The sequence below is a fragment of the Phoca vitulina genome, unplaced genomic scaffold, assembly GCF_004348235.1.
Source record: "Phoca vitulina isolate PV1807 unplaced genomic scaffold, GSC_HSeal_1.0 scaffold10, whole genome shotgun sequence".
Lineage (NCBI taxonomy): Eukaryota > Metazoa > Chordata > Mammalia > Carnivora > Phocidae > Phoca > Phoca vitulina.
In genome coordinates, this window is record NW_022589713.1 from 43,335,345 (window position 1) to 43,350,369 (window position 15,025).

A 15,025-nucleotide genomic window follows, 5' to 3' on the forward strand; every position below is an offset into this window, starting at 1 on the left:
AAGCCCCAAAGACTGATTCCCGCTGAGCCCATCCCCCGCCACAGGGGCGCAGGGCAACTCCGCCCAAACAGGGCTGCCTGAGTAACAGCGCGGCAGGCCCCTCCTGCAGAAGACAGGCTGGGAAAACAAGAGGCCAGCAACCCTAAGGTCCCAAGAAAACAGGTGCATCGTGCTTGGGTTCTGGTCAATAATTTGGACTCTATACATTCCCTCAAACACCCATCAACAGAATGACTAGGAGGAGGAGCCCCCAAAACAGAAAAGACTCAGAGGTTATGACTTATGCTGCAGATTTACAAATGGATGCAGATATAACCAAGATGTCAGAGATGGAATTCAGTCTAGCAATTGTGAAGACAATGGCTAGAATGGAGAAATCAATTAATGGCAACATAGAGTCTCTAAGGGCAGAAATAAAAGGTGAATTGGCAGAACTTAAAAATGCTATCAATGAGATCCAATCCAATCTAGATAATCTAAAAGCTAGGGTAACTGAGGCAGAAGAGAGAATAAGCAATCTGGAAGACAATATAATAGATAAAAAGGGAAAAGAGGAGGCCAGGGAAAAACAACTCAGAATCCATGAAAATAGAATCAGAGAAGTAAGTGACACCATGAGGTGTTCCAATGTCAGAATCATTGGAATCCCGGAGGGAGTGGAGAGAGAGAGAGGGCTAGAAGATGTATTTGAGCAAATCGTAGCTGAGAACTTCCCTAATCTGGGGAATGAAACAAACATTTGAGTCCTAGAGGCAGAGAGGACCCCTCCTAAGATCAAGGAAAACAGGCCAACACCCCGGCATGTAATAGTAAAACTTGCAAATCTTAGAACCAAGGAAACCATCTTAAGGGCAGTTAGGGGGAAGAGATTCCTTATGTACAGAGGGAGGAACATCAGAATAACGTCAGACCTATCCACAGAGACCTGGCAAGCCAGAAAGGCCTGGCAAGACATATTCAGGGTACTAAATGAGAAGAACATGCAGCCAAGAATACTTTATCTGGCAAGGCTTTCATTTAGAATGGATGGAGAGATGCAGAGCTTCCACGACCGGCAGAAGTTGAAAGAATATGTGACCACTAAGCCGGCCCTGCAAGAAATATTAAGGGGGGTTCTATAAAAGGAGAAAGACCCCAAGAGTGATCTACAACAGAAATTTACAGGGACAATCTATAAAAACAACGTCTTCACAGGCAACATGATGACAATTAATTCATATCTTTCAATAATCACTCTCAACATGAATGGCCTAAACGCTCCCATAAAACGGCACAGGGTTGCAGATTGGATAAAAAGACAGGACCCATCCATATGCTGTCTACAAGAGACTCATTTTGAACCTAGAGATACATCCAGACTGAAAGTGAAGGGATGGAGATCTATCTTCCATGCCAGCGGACCTCAAAAGAAAGCTGGGGTAGCAATTCTTGTATCAGACAAATTAGATTTTAAACTAAAGTCTGTAATAAGAGACACAGAAGGACACTATATCATTCTTAAAGGGTCTATCCAACAAGAAGATCTAACAATTGTAAATATCTATGCCCCCAACATGGGAGCAGCCATCTACATAAGCCAACTGTTAACCAAAATAAAGAGTCATATTGATAACAATATGTTAATTGTAGGAGACCTCAATACTCCACTCTCAGCAATGGACAGATCATCTAAGCAGAAAATCAACAAGGAAACAAGAGCTTTGAATGATACATTGGACCAGATGGACCTCATAGATATTTATAGAACATTCCACCCTAAAACAACAGAATACTCATTCTTCTCGAGCGCACATGGAACTTTCTCCAGAATAGACCATATACTGGGTCACAAATCAGGTCTCAACCGATACCAAAAGATTGAGATTATTCCCTGCATATTCTCAGACCACAATGCTCTAAAACTGGAACTCAATCACAAGAAAAAATTTGGCAGAAATTCAAACACTTGGAAGCTAAAGACCACTCTGCTCAAGAATGTTTGGGTCAACCAAGAAATCAAAGAAGAACTTAAACAATTCATGGAAATCAATGAGAACGAAAACACATCGGTCCAAAACCTATGGGATACTGCAAAGGCGGTCCTAAGGGGGAAATACATAGCCATCCAGGCCTCACTCAAAAAAATAGAAAAATCCCGAATTCACCAACTAACTCTACACCTTAAAGAACTAGAGAAAAAGCAACAAACGACGCCTAAGCCACGCATTAGAAGAGAAATAATTAAAATTAGAGCAGAAATCAATGAATTAGAAACCAGAAACACAGTAGATCAGATCAACGAAACTAGGAGTTGGTTCTTTGAAAGAATTAATAAGATTGATAAACCACTGGCCAGACTTATCCAAAAGAAGAGAGAAAGGACCCAAATTAATAAAATTATGAACAAAAGGGGAGAGATCACGACTAACACCAAGGAAATAGAAACAATTATTAGAAATTATTATCAACAACTATATGCCAATAAACTGAGCAATCTGGATGAAATGGAGGCCTTCCTGGAAACCTATAAGCTGCCAAGACTGAAACAGGAAGAAATTGACAACCTGAATAGGCCAATAACCAGTAACAAGATTGAAGCAGTGATCAAAAACCTCCCAAAAAACAAGAGTCCAGGGCCTGATGGATTCCCTGGGGAATTCTACCAAACATTCAAAGAAGAAATAATACCTATTCTACTGAAGCTGTTTCAAAAAACAGAAACAGAAGGAAAACTTCCAAACTCATTCTATGAGGCCAGCATTACCTTAATCCCCAAACCAGGAAAAGACCCCATCAAAAAGGCGAATTTCAGACCTATATCCCTGTTGAATATGGATTCCAAAATCCTCAACAAAATCCTAGCTAATGGTACCCAACAATACATTAAAAGGATCAACCACCACGACCAAGTGGGATTTATCCCCGGGATGCAAGGGTGGTTCAACATTCGCAAATCAATCAATGTGATAGAACACATTAATAAGAGGAGGGAGAAGAACCATATGGTCCTCTCAATTGATGCAGAAAAAGCATTTGACAAAATACAACACCCTTTCCTGATTAAAACTCTCCAGAGTATAGGGATAGAGGGAACATTCCTCAAGCTCATAAAATCCATCTATGAAAAACCCACAGCAAATATCATCCTCAATGGGGAAAAGCTGAGAGCCTTTCCCTTAAGATCAGGAACACGTCAAGGGTGCCCACTCTCACCACTCTTGTTCAACATAGTACTAGATGTCCTAGCAACAGCAATTAGACAACAAAAAGAAATAAAAGGTATTCAAATTGGCAAAGAAGAAGCCAAACTCTCTCTTTTCGCAGACGACATGATACTTTATGTGGAAAACCCAAAAGACTCCACCCCCAAATTACTAGAACTCATCCAGCAATTCAGTAATGTGGCAGGATACAAAATCAATGCACAGAAATCAGTTGCTTTCTTATACACTAACAACGCAACTGTAGAAAGAGAAATTAAAGAAACAATTCCATTTACAATAGCATCAAAAACCATAAGATACCTCGGAATAAACCTAACCAAAGAGGTAAAGGATCTATACTCTAGGAACTACAAAACACTCATGAAAGAAATTGAAGAAGACACAAAAAGATGGAAAAATATTCCATGCTCATGGATCGGAAGAATAAACATTGTTAAAATGTCTATGCTACCCAGAGCAATCTATACCTTCAATGCCATCCCGATCAAAATTCCAATGACATTTTTCAAAGCGCTGGAACAAGCAATCCTAAAATTTGTATGGAATCAGAAAAGACCCTGAATTGCCAAGGAGATGTTGAAAAAGAAAAACAAAGCTGGGGGCATCACGTTGCCCGATTTCAAGCTATATTACAAAGCAGTGATCACCAAGACAGCATGGTACTGGCACAAAAACAGACATACAGACCAATGGAACAGAATAGAGAACCCAGATATGGACCCTCAACTCTATGGTCAAATAATCTTTGACAAAGCAGGAAAAAACATGCAATGGAAAAAAGACAGTCTCTTCAATAAATGGTGCTGGGAAAATTGGACAGCCACATGCAGAAGAATGAAACTCAACCATTCTCTAACACCATTCACAAAGATAAACTTAAAGTGGGTGAAAGAACTCAATGTGAGACAGGAATCCATCAAAATCCTAGAGGAGAACATAGGCAGTAACCTCTTTGACATTGGCCACAGCAACTTCTTTCAAGATACATCTCCAAAAGCTAGGGAAACAAAAGCAAAAATGAACTTTTGGGACTTCATCAAGATAAAAAGCTTCTGCACAGCAAAGGAAATAGTCAACAAAACAAAGAGGCAACCCACAGAATGGGAGAAGATATTTGCAAATGACACTACAGATAAAGGGCTGGTATCCAAAATCTATAAAGAACTTCTCAAACTCAACACCCAAAAAACAAATAATCAAGTCAAAAAGTGGGCAGAAGAGATGAACAGACACTTCTCTGAAGAGGACACACAAATGGCTAACAGACACATGAAAAAATGTTCATCATCATTAGCCATCAGGGAAATCCAAATCAAAACCACACTGAGATACCACCTTACACCAGTTAGAATGGCAAAAATGGACAGGGAAAGAAACAACAAATGTTGGAGAGGTTGTGGAGAAAGGGGAACCCTCTTACACTGTTGGTGGGAATGCAAGTTGGTACAGCCACTTTGGAAAACAGTGTGGAGGTGCCTCAAAAATTTAAAAATAGAGCTACCCTATGACCCAGCAATTGCACTACTGGGTATTTACCCCAAAGACACAGATGTAGTGAAAAGAAGGGCCATATGCACCCCAATGTTCATAGCAGCAATGTCCGCAATAGCCAAACTGTGGAAAGAGCTGAGATGCCCTTCAACAGATGAATGGATAAAGAAGATGTGGTCCATATATACAATGGAATATTACTCAGCCATCAGAAAAGATGAATACCCAACTTTTATATCAACGTGGATGGGACTGGAGGAGATTATGCTAAGTGAAATAAGTCAAGCAGAGAAAGTCAATTATCATATGGTTTCACTTATTTGTGGAACATAAGGAATAACATGGAGGACATTAGGAGAAGGAAGGGAAAAATGGGCGGGGGGAATTGGAGGGAGAGATGAACCATGAGAGACTATGGACCTGAGAAACAAACAGGGTTTTAGAGGGGAGGGGGGAGGGGGGATTGGTTAGCCCGGTGATGGGTATTAAGGAGGGCACGTACTGCATGGAGCACTGGGTGTTATACGAAAACAATGGATCGTGGATCACTACATCAAAAACTAATGATGTATTGTATGGTGACTAACATAACATAATAAAATTAAAAACTACAAAAAAAAAAAAAAAGAATTCTATATATGTTATCCTGTGCTCACAAGTGTAGCTCCCATCTGTCACCATACAGTATGAGTACAATACCATTGACTAGATTCTCTATGCTGTGCCTTTCATCCTGCAAGGGTGAACTTTAATTTACTCAACCCTTTCCACCTCCTTGGACACTTAAGTACTTTCTATTTATTTACTATCTCAAACAATGTTGCAAAGAACATTCTATTTATTTACTATCTCAAACAATGTTGCAAAGAACATTCTTGTGCCTGTGTTCTTGTGGGCATGGGCCTGCATTTTTGTAGAGGAGTTCTGAGTTTTCATTTCTCTGTAATGAACGTGTGTTATTTCGATTATTAAAAATAGTCAACATATTAAAAGATTCCATTAGACTGTTTCTAATAGCCTGAAGGCACTCAGTGGGCCCATTTTTTCCCCTCAGGATAAATGAGCTATTCACTAGCACCACCTTGTAAATAAATACCACATATTTTGGGGCCACGCATAAGGTGGCTACAGTTGCCAAGCCTCGAGAGGGAGTGTGGGGTGGATTGTCCTTGATGGCTCTGGATGTTCACTTTTCACAGACTGGTGACCCAAAGGCCTTTCCTTGGCAGTTGGTGGTCGCTGACACTCCTGGCAAGGCTTCAGTTGCTGATCCCACGGGCTGATGGCCTCCTGCGGGGGGGGGGGGGTGGTGAGGTGGGCTGGCTTCTCTGGAGCTTGGACTTGGTGGATTTTCTGGAGATACAAGGGGCTGATAGCTCCAGAGTGGAGCTCCTAGTGTGTGTGTTTTGGGGGTGGGCAGAGAGAATGGGTCCTCATCCTGGACCCAAACCCTCCAGCCTTTCTCTTCCTCTTGCGCCTGCAAACTAGACACCACATTCCCTCAATGTTCAGATACCCACTTTTATTTTCCATTGCAGTGCTCCTGCAATGGGAGGTGGACCTTGAGTGTGGGAGTGTCCCTCCCCCGGCTCTTTCTGAAGCCTGTTATTAAATAGGGGGTGTGTCGTCCTACAGTTGGTGGGGTCCTGGAGTCAGGGAACATAGATGCTCCCCTCTTATTCCCCTTCATGTCCAGCCCCATCACCTGTATAGCTCTGCTGGCCCACCAGATCAGGGGCTGCAAAATCCCACCCCTTGTATGCAGAGAATGAAGCTGTCAAAATCTTTTCTTGAATTCAGACTGGACGCAAGTGCAAAGCAAAAGCCAAGCTTGTTATCTCTCTCCTGGGCTGCTTGGTGCCCATGCCTTCCCATAATGCTGCCTGAACCTTTCTGTGTAATTAGTGGGGGCATAATTAATACATGAGAGGAGGCTTTCTAACAGATCTGAGCCAGTGTGTCCTCTTAAAATAGGAAGGGAGGCAGAACCTTACAGGCTTCTACATGTCCACCTGAAATGTCCAGTCAGACAATCTCCTCATTGTCTCCAGCCACGTGCATTTATGTGCTTCTGGGATGGACCAGCCCGTGGAGCAAATCATGGGTTGAGGATGAGTTCTGGGTGCCTAGGGATGGGGGCGGGGGGCTTCAGTAACAAGCTGGGAAAACCGTGATAGTGTTACTATTTCAATATGAGCATCTTCACCAGGTGGATAATGGACAGTGAGAATGACTGGGGAAGACACTGAGTATTAAACAAGTATTTATGAAGCACCTACTGTGTGCCGGCACCGAGCCGCTGTTTTGTTTAATTCCGGAGATAAGGGTCAAGAGCTCTTCATTTACAGGCTGCTGCAGGTTTCCACAGTGGTGAGGTGACCCGCTGAAAGCCACGGTTAGAGATTCAGGTTTGTCTGGCTCCTGAAGCTTAAGGGAAAATCATTCTTACTGCAATCTAAAATTCCCTTGCTCTTTTCTTCAATCTTTCCCCACCAGTCCATCCAGCACAGCAGTGCTAGGATAAACTTTCTAGAAAGAGTCCTGGTGCCCATATTTCCTCCACGACTTGGCTCGTCCTTCCCTCTACAACCTCATCGCCTATAGATGGAAATGTGCTCCTCTTTCAAGGCTTTGCTTACGTGACGTGAAGATATTGGTCTCCATGTTCTCTGAAGTTGCTTCCAGGCCTACTGGTCATGGTCTTACGGTTGGAAGGGCCGACTCTTCCATAAATATTTTCCCAATTAATTTTATAAACTCCTGACCGCCAGTAGGCACAAAGCAGCACCCTTGTCCCCAACCAAATTTGCTTTTCTTCTTCTTTTTTGCTTATCCTAGTGACAATCCCCCCCTCAGTTGACCAAGCAGGGCCTGAGTCTCAACCTAGATACTTCTTTTCCCTTCCACCCTGATATCCCAGTCACTGATGCCCAAATAGCTCCTAACCCACCTCCAGCTTTCCAATCCCACAGTCAGAACCCTAGTTCATCACTTGTTTGGAATTGCTTGCCATCTGTCTTGTGTACCCTCATTTTTACCCTCCACTCTTTCCCATATCACATTCTTCACATTGCAGCCAAATGATCTTTCTAGAATATAAAGCTGAGCATGTCACTCTGCTATTTTAAACCCCTTCGATGGCTCCCTCACGCCCTCAAACTCCTTAACATAACTTACAAGGACTTCATCATCTGGCCACTGATATCTCTCCAGCTTTGTCTCCCTCTTCCCTCTTCCTGTCTTTCCCATACTGCTATACACCCCAGTCGTGTGGACCACTTAGAGTTTCACAAAAATACATGTGTGTGGAGGGGGCGACTGCGGCAACATTTTACGTAGTCACTGAGATCAGCTTTGAAGAAATGAAAGTTAATTTTTCTACAACTAAACTCAAATTATTACATGTCCTCTTCTCTATCCCCTCTCCCTCTGCCCTGCTCGTGCTCTCTCAAATAAATAAAATCTTTTAAAAAAATAAAGTGTACCATTTTAACCAGTTTTTTAAAAAGATTTATTTATTTATTTGAGAGAGAGAGAGCATGAGTGGGGGGGAGGGGCAGAGGGAGAAGCAGACCCCTGCTGAGCAGGGACCCCGATGTGGGGCTCGATCCCAGGACCTGGGCTCATGACCTGAGCCGAAGGCAGATGCTTAACCGACTGAGCCACCCGGTTAAAACTAGTTTTAAGTGTTCGGTTCAGTGGCATTAAGTCACTCACCTGGTTGTGCAACCATCAACATTACCCATCTCTAGAAGTTTTTCATTATCCCGAACAGAAACTCCATACCCTTCAAATAACTCTCCCTGCCCCCAGCGCCTGACAACCCCCATTTCCCTTCCTGCCTCTATGAATTGCACTGGTCAATACTCAGTGTTTTGGTGACTACTAGGCAACTTAGGGTTCCTTCCTATTCCTTCTCCCCTTTCTCCGGGGGGATTTAAGTTTCTAGGTGTCAAGGAAGATTCACAACCTTGCTACTCTGTTGGCATGAACATTGTCTGTGGTTCATGTCCTTGGTCCTTCTGTGGCTACTGGTTGACTGGTTCACATACCATTCATGTGTCCACACAGGCCTCACCAGTCCACTGGCCCTCTCAGCCCTTCTGCACACTGCCCCAGCTCCAGGAGTTCCAGATGCACACCCATTCCTCAGCCCAGGCCCCACTTTGAGGGCTAGGCCCCAGGGGCCTGAATCACCATTGCCTGTTTCAGGGTACTTGGATCTTCTCCAGGACTCTTCCAGCCACCCTGGGTTATACCTGGAAGGCCAAAGGTCAGTCCCACCTGCCCCTCGAGTGCCCTCTTCCTATCTGAGGAATCCATCACCCCCCATTCTCAGAATTTCAACTAGGGGTCCTCTCCTTCTCCTACCACTGGCTATGAATTCTCTCCATTTGGGCAGGAGAAAGCTATTTCTTTCCAACCTATGGCATAAATTTTCTCCCTTTATTTCAGGGTTCGTATATTACGGGAACTCAGAATTTTTTTTTCTCTAGTTCTTACCATGGAAAATTTGGGTTCTCCAGACTACATCCCTGCTGAGAATTTCTATATTTATTCATTTTTAGAATAACTATTTGTTGAGCATTCACTATGTTCCCGGCAACTTTCTAGTCCTAGTGAACAAAAGAGACAGAGACATCTGTCCTCCCCATATAATCCAGTGGGGAAAGATAGAGAATAAACAAGTTAAGTAAAATAAATGTTAGATGGTGGTAAATGCAAAGGAGAAAAATGAAGCTGAGGAGAGGGATGGGGAGTATTTTTGTAGAGTTGCAGTTTGGAAGGAGGTTGTCAGAGAAGACCTCACTAAGGAGCGATATCTGAGTAAAGGCAAGGCAAAGGTGAGGGAGACAGCCCTGCAGAGTTGGGAGAAGAGCTTTCCAGCTGAGAGCTTGGGAAGTGAAGTGGTCCTGAGCATTTAGTGGGGTTAATGTGCTTGGGATACAACAGAAAGGTCAATGCGGTTGCCTTGGTGTGAGTAAATAGAAGGTGAAATCCAAGAGGCAGTGGGGGTTGTGGGGAGGGAAGCAGATGATACAGAACTTTCTAGGTCATTGTGAGGCTTGGGATTTTACTCAGAGTGAGAGGGAAAGCCTTTGGAGGGTATGAATACAGGAGAGATGTGGGCGAACAAGTCTTAGATGGAGGATTACCTACCATACACAGCCACACTTTCTCTTACCAGCAGACTTTGCTTTCCTTTTGTCCTTGAACCCTCTTCTTCCCCTCCTGGCTGGTGGATTCCTACTCATCTTTCAAGGGTCTCACCTCAGAGGCACTTCTTCCAAGATGCCTTGGAGCCATTTGACCCCCAGATTGGGATTGGGAGCCCCTCGTACACCTTCCTGTGCAGAATGACCTAGCCCACAGGGTTATTCTGTGTTGTTCACGAGTTAACAAATGTAAAGGTGATTTTAATCTATAAAGTACCATTCAAACATATCTCCTGCTTTCCCCCCTTTTTGTTCTTCTTACTATTCTTTCTTATTTTCAGTCTTCTTCCTCCTCCTTATTTAGCAGAGGTCCTTCATCTGAGGGCCAGTGGAAGGGTAAGCAGCATTTCCTATGTTTGGGTGTATGTATATATTCCTGGAGGCAGGCTCCAGAGCGTTCATCAGTGTCTCAGGATTACTTGACCCAAAAAAGGTTAAGAATCACTTAACCTTAACTTTCTTGACACAAAATGGGAGTAAGATGAGGGAGTCTTTATTCTTTAGCCCTTTGTCATTCCCTCCGCCCTGCTTTGTCTTTCTAGAACACAGACACAACCTCAAAATGTTAACCAAACTCTCAAATCTAGATTGAGGAATTATTTGAAATCTAAAGTTCAACCTCAAAGCAATCTCTTCTCTCAGAGTTGTTTGTCCCCATGAAGGCAGCTCCAATACACAGGGCTTCCTTTAAATGCTGGGTAGAGCGGAAGGCCAGGTGCCCTGTGGGGCTCTACTTTCCATGGGGGAGCAATTGGGGCAAGAAGGTGCTGAGCAGGATTTGCACCCAGGATCAGAAGCACTGTCCCTACGGTCCCTGGAGAGCTGCCTTCCGGCCTTGTGGGCCATGCTGCCCAGCATCGCCAACTGCTCTGTCCCCATGAGGGCTGAGCCTCCTTCCAGAAGCGATCATTATCACTCAGTTTAATTCCCATTTAATATAGCGTCAAGATAAAGACTGAGGATTCATGAATCCAGCCTGTGAAGGTGCAGAGCAAATGTGTGAAAATAAAACATCTCCCGACCTTGCCGTCAGAGACCAAGATTTTATTTATTTTCTTAGGAGTGGAGTGTCTGGTGGAGTTTCCTACCCACCTCCCTTTCTTTGATTGTTGGTGTTGTAGCTCAGTGGGGCATTAAATTTAGGGAGCCGTCTGATCTGTCATATCCAGAGCTGGCGGGAGTGTGGATGATGTGGCCTGGAGCTACAGGCCTATGAGCTTTGTTATAAATACTTCAGTCTGCGGCTGGGGCCCTGAGGGAGGGCTCCAGCCCTGGCCTGCTCTGAACAAGTGTGGAGTCATAAAAGCATCATCGTCAGAGTGCATTTTGAGGCCTTGACTGAGTTTGGGTACCCCCCCAAAGCAGGTCCCAGGAAGCATTATTGGTTTAGGGAAGTGAGACAGGGAAACAAAGAAGCAGATCCAGTGTCAGTTAAGGAGCAGGTCTCCTCTGTGGGCAAGTTGGGGTTCCATCCACAGGGGTCCTTGAGAGACTGTCCTGGGCAGGGGGAGGAAGATGGGATATTTATTCATAAACTCTTGTGTCTGGCTAGCAGGGAGGGGGTTGTTCCCTGGGTCATTTTTTAGTTTTGTGACACACTGCTCTGCTATATCTCCATTGGTTTTCAGGCTACTTTTTGGGTTCCTCCTCCAACTTCCATCATTAACTGTAGAAGTGCCTTAGGCTTGGTTTCCCTGTTTCCTTAGTTATCTACACCATCATCTGACACTATCTTATCTGCTCCCTTGGCTTTAGTTCTACCTGTACACTCATGACTGTAATTGCCGGCTTGGGGAGACTACTAGCTGCACCCCCGATCTGTTCTCCTTTCTTCCATATTAATTCAGTTGCAGCCAGACCCTGGGCTTCCTAGCTTGATGCAACATTCTCTGTCTTTCTTGTGGCTAGCTGTGGCCAGCTTTGAGGTTTGGCCAAGTTTGAGTCAATTGGTTGTGAGCCGAAGTGATGTGGGCAATTTTTGGTTAAGTCCAAGTCACTTGCCTTGGACCTCCCCTCTTCCCTCCTTCCCAGGGCCTGGGATACAGAAAGAGCAGTAACCTAGCTTTGTCAATCCCAGTGAGGACACACTCTGAGTATGGTGGAGGGAAGAGATGGAAGAGCCTGGGCCCCTGAATTACCTCGTGGAGAAGTCATACTACACTAAAATTTTATTTTATTAAACATCTGTATTTGCAGCTTTGTTACATTATAGCAGGTTAGCCTGTTAATGAAGTAATAAACTAGACCACACTCCTCTTCTGAGGTCCTGACCTATTTATCCAAATTCAACTCCACATTTCTATTTGGATGACCCTTGCTCCCTCAATTAAAACTGAACTCTTGGGGCGACTGTGTGGTGCAGTCAGTTAAGCATCTGACTCCTGGTTTTGGCTCGGGTCATGGTCTCAGGGGTGTGAGATCCAACCCTGCATCGGGCTCTGTGCTCAGCACGGAGTCTGCTCAAGTTTCTCTCCCTCCCCCATTTCCCTTCCTGCTCATGCTCTCTCTCTCAAATAAAAAGATTAATTAATTAAAAAAAAAAAAAAAAAACTCTTAGTTTTCACTCCTTTCCTCCTGTAATGTCCCTCTCCGATATTCTCCTTTTCTATCAGCATCATGTAGGCTGAATTTCTATATTACCAGGATGTTGGTGTTTATTTTTAATACTCCCTTTTTAAAAAAAATTTTTTTATTATGTTATGTTAATCACCATACATTACATCATTAGTTTTTGACGTAGTGTTCCATGATTCATTGTTTGCATATAACACCCAGTGCTCCATTCAATACGTGCCCTCTTTAATACCCATCACCAGGCTAACCCATCCTTTTTCTTAACTCCACTTCTGATCCATCACACAATTCTCATTGATTCTATTTTCAAGATATATCACACGTTCACTCATTTATCCCATATCCTTTCTCCCTATAGGCATTCTGATATGTTTGGTATGTATTTTGGAAAAATACATAGTATTTGTGTATGCAACTGTTTTGGTTTATAACAGAGATCTCATTCTTACTTTTGTAACCAACATTAAGCTTTCTAAGATTTATCTATGTTACTATGAACTTCTAGTTCATTATGTCTATTGCTTCTGTGTGTTCCATAATGAGTTGGCACCATATTTTGCTTATCCATTCCCCTAATTATGTATGCCTCAGTTATCACAAAACCCCTGCTAGGAAAAAAAAAAAAATTGTTACCAAAAAAAAAAAAATCCCCAGGCATATTCCTTCATGGACCTTCTTGGATGTGTACCTGAGTGGGATTGCTGGGCCACAGGCTATAACCATACTTAAATAGTGCTAGATTGTTTTTCAGGATGGCTGTATCTGGTCTTCTTTTTTACCTTTAGTCAATAAATGTTCCTTCCTCCCAGATATTTGCCTATTATGCTTAAAGATATTGGTACTGTCTGACTTTTTAATTTTGCCAATTTCATGGATATATAGTAAGTGGTATCTCATAATTATTTTAATTCAGTTAATTAGACTGTTAAACAGTTGAGTAAACTGTATCAATGATTCAGTTCATTGTGTCAGTGTGAGCATCAATTCTCATGCTTGTTGGCCATTCAACCTCCACTTCTTTGAATCGACTGTTCATATTTTTTGCACATTCTTTTCCTATTGAGTTTCCTGTCTTGTTCTTGTGGATTTGAAGGGAGGTGTTTCCTTTTGTCATGGGAACTATCCTAACCAAGTACTGTCCCTGTTTACATTCATGTTTATGAGCATGATGGTAAAGCTCAAACAAACCATAGGAATGAAGGACTTACAGTAGTTCCTATAGAGAAAGGAGGTGGGAGGAATGAGTTGTTTTCCCATCCGGGATAGTACAAGAGTGTACCACTCCCTGGAGCCTAGGCTGTGGCATTAGAACCACACTCATGGCACAGGGCTGTGCCGCACAGCCACCTCTTTGTACAAACCAACCTTCAACAGTTCATTAACAATAAGGGTATTAGTAATTGTGCACTGAAGACGTTTTCATTAAATGGTGCTTTAAATTTTTCAGCACTCTATTTGGGAATGCACCATTAAATTGATTGGCCCATTAAAAATCAGTGGTTAAAAATGAGTTCATTGTTAAAACAGAAAAATAATGTTTGATATGTAACAATAATTGGCATCTTTTTCACACATTACAAAAAATTATACTTGGCTATTGATTGCTTGATATGTATAGAAAAATAATGTTAATGATACTGACAGTGACTGAAACAATGGACCATCCTGCTCAAAATCAAAAGAATCAAGCCATTAACACGTGAAATGTAAGACGTGCAAATGAATTTTCCCACCGTTAGGTCCAATGTTGGTGATTTACTTTGAACAAAACAACATCATTAATCATGCTAAAGAAATGTGGTTAGTTTCCATTTCATTCGTTTTAGAGTTTGGCTTGTGTTTAATTTGCAAATTGGTTTTTATAGCGTTTTTTTTTTTTTTAGATTTTGTAACCATGAGAATTTTATAACTATTTTTATGTTTCTACATTTTAAATAACATTGTAATAAAAATAATTTTGACAAACATTGGGGGTCTGTAATAATTTTTCCATTAAAGTTTGAGAAATGCTGTGTACATTTAGTGTACTGAAAGATTATAGACTAACTGTTTGACAGAGTTGGGGGAATAGTGGTTACCAAAATGAATTAAAAAATATCAGGCACCGCAGACAATTCAATTATGTGTAAATCTGAGGGTCAGATCAGAGGCAAAGTTAACATACCTATAGATTTGTGGCAGCCATTCCACTATTTTTCTAGGATCTTCTCTTCTTGTAGAGGCTGGAATGCCAAGAACTACATTTCCCAGACTCCCTTGCAGGTCAAGTTTTAGATAGGATCAAGACTTAGCCTATCAGGTGCACTTACATGAATGTAGGGAGGCTGAAGTGAGCAGATGATTAGCTTCTGCTCTTTCTGTTGTCAGGCATGTTTATGGAGCCATATGTATTTGTCTCAGGGTCCAGTCATTGTCTTTAAGGGTGTCAAAAGGCAGGGTGCAGGTGGGGCATGCTTCCAGTGTTGTGGATCATGGGATATGTGGTGGTCTCTTGGCTGTGGGACTGATGATGTCCCCAGGGGCTTCCTGACTGTAAGAGAC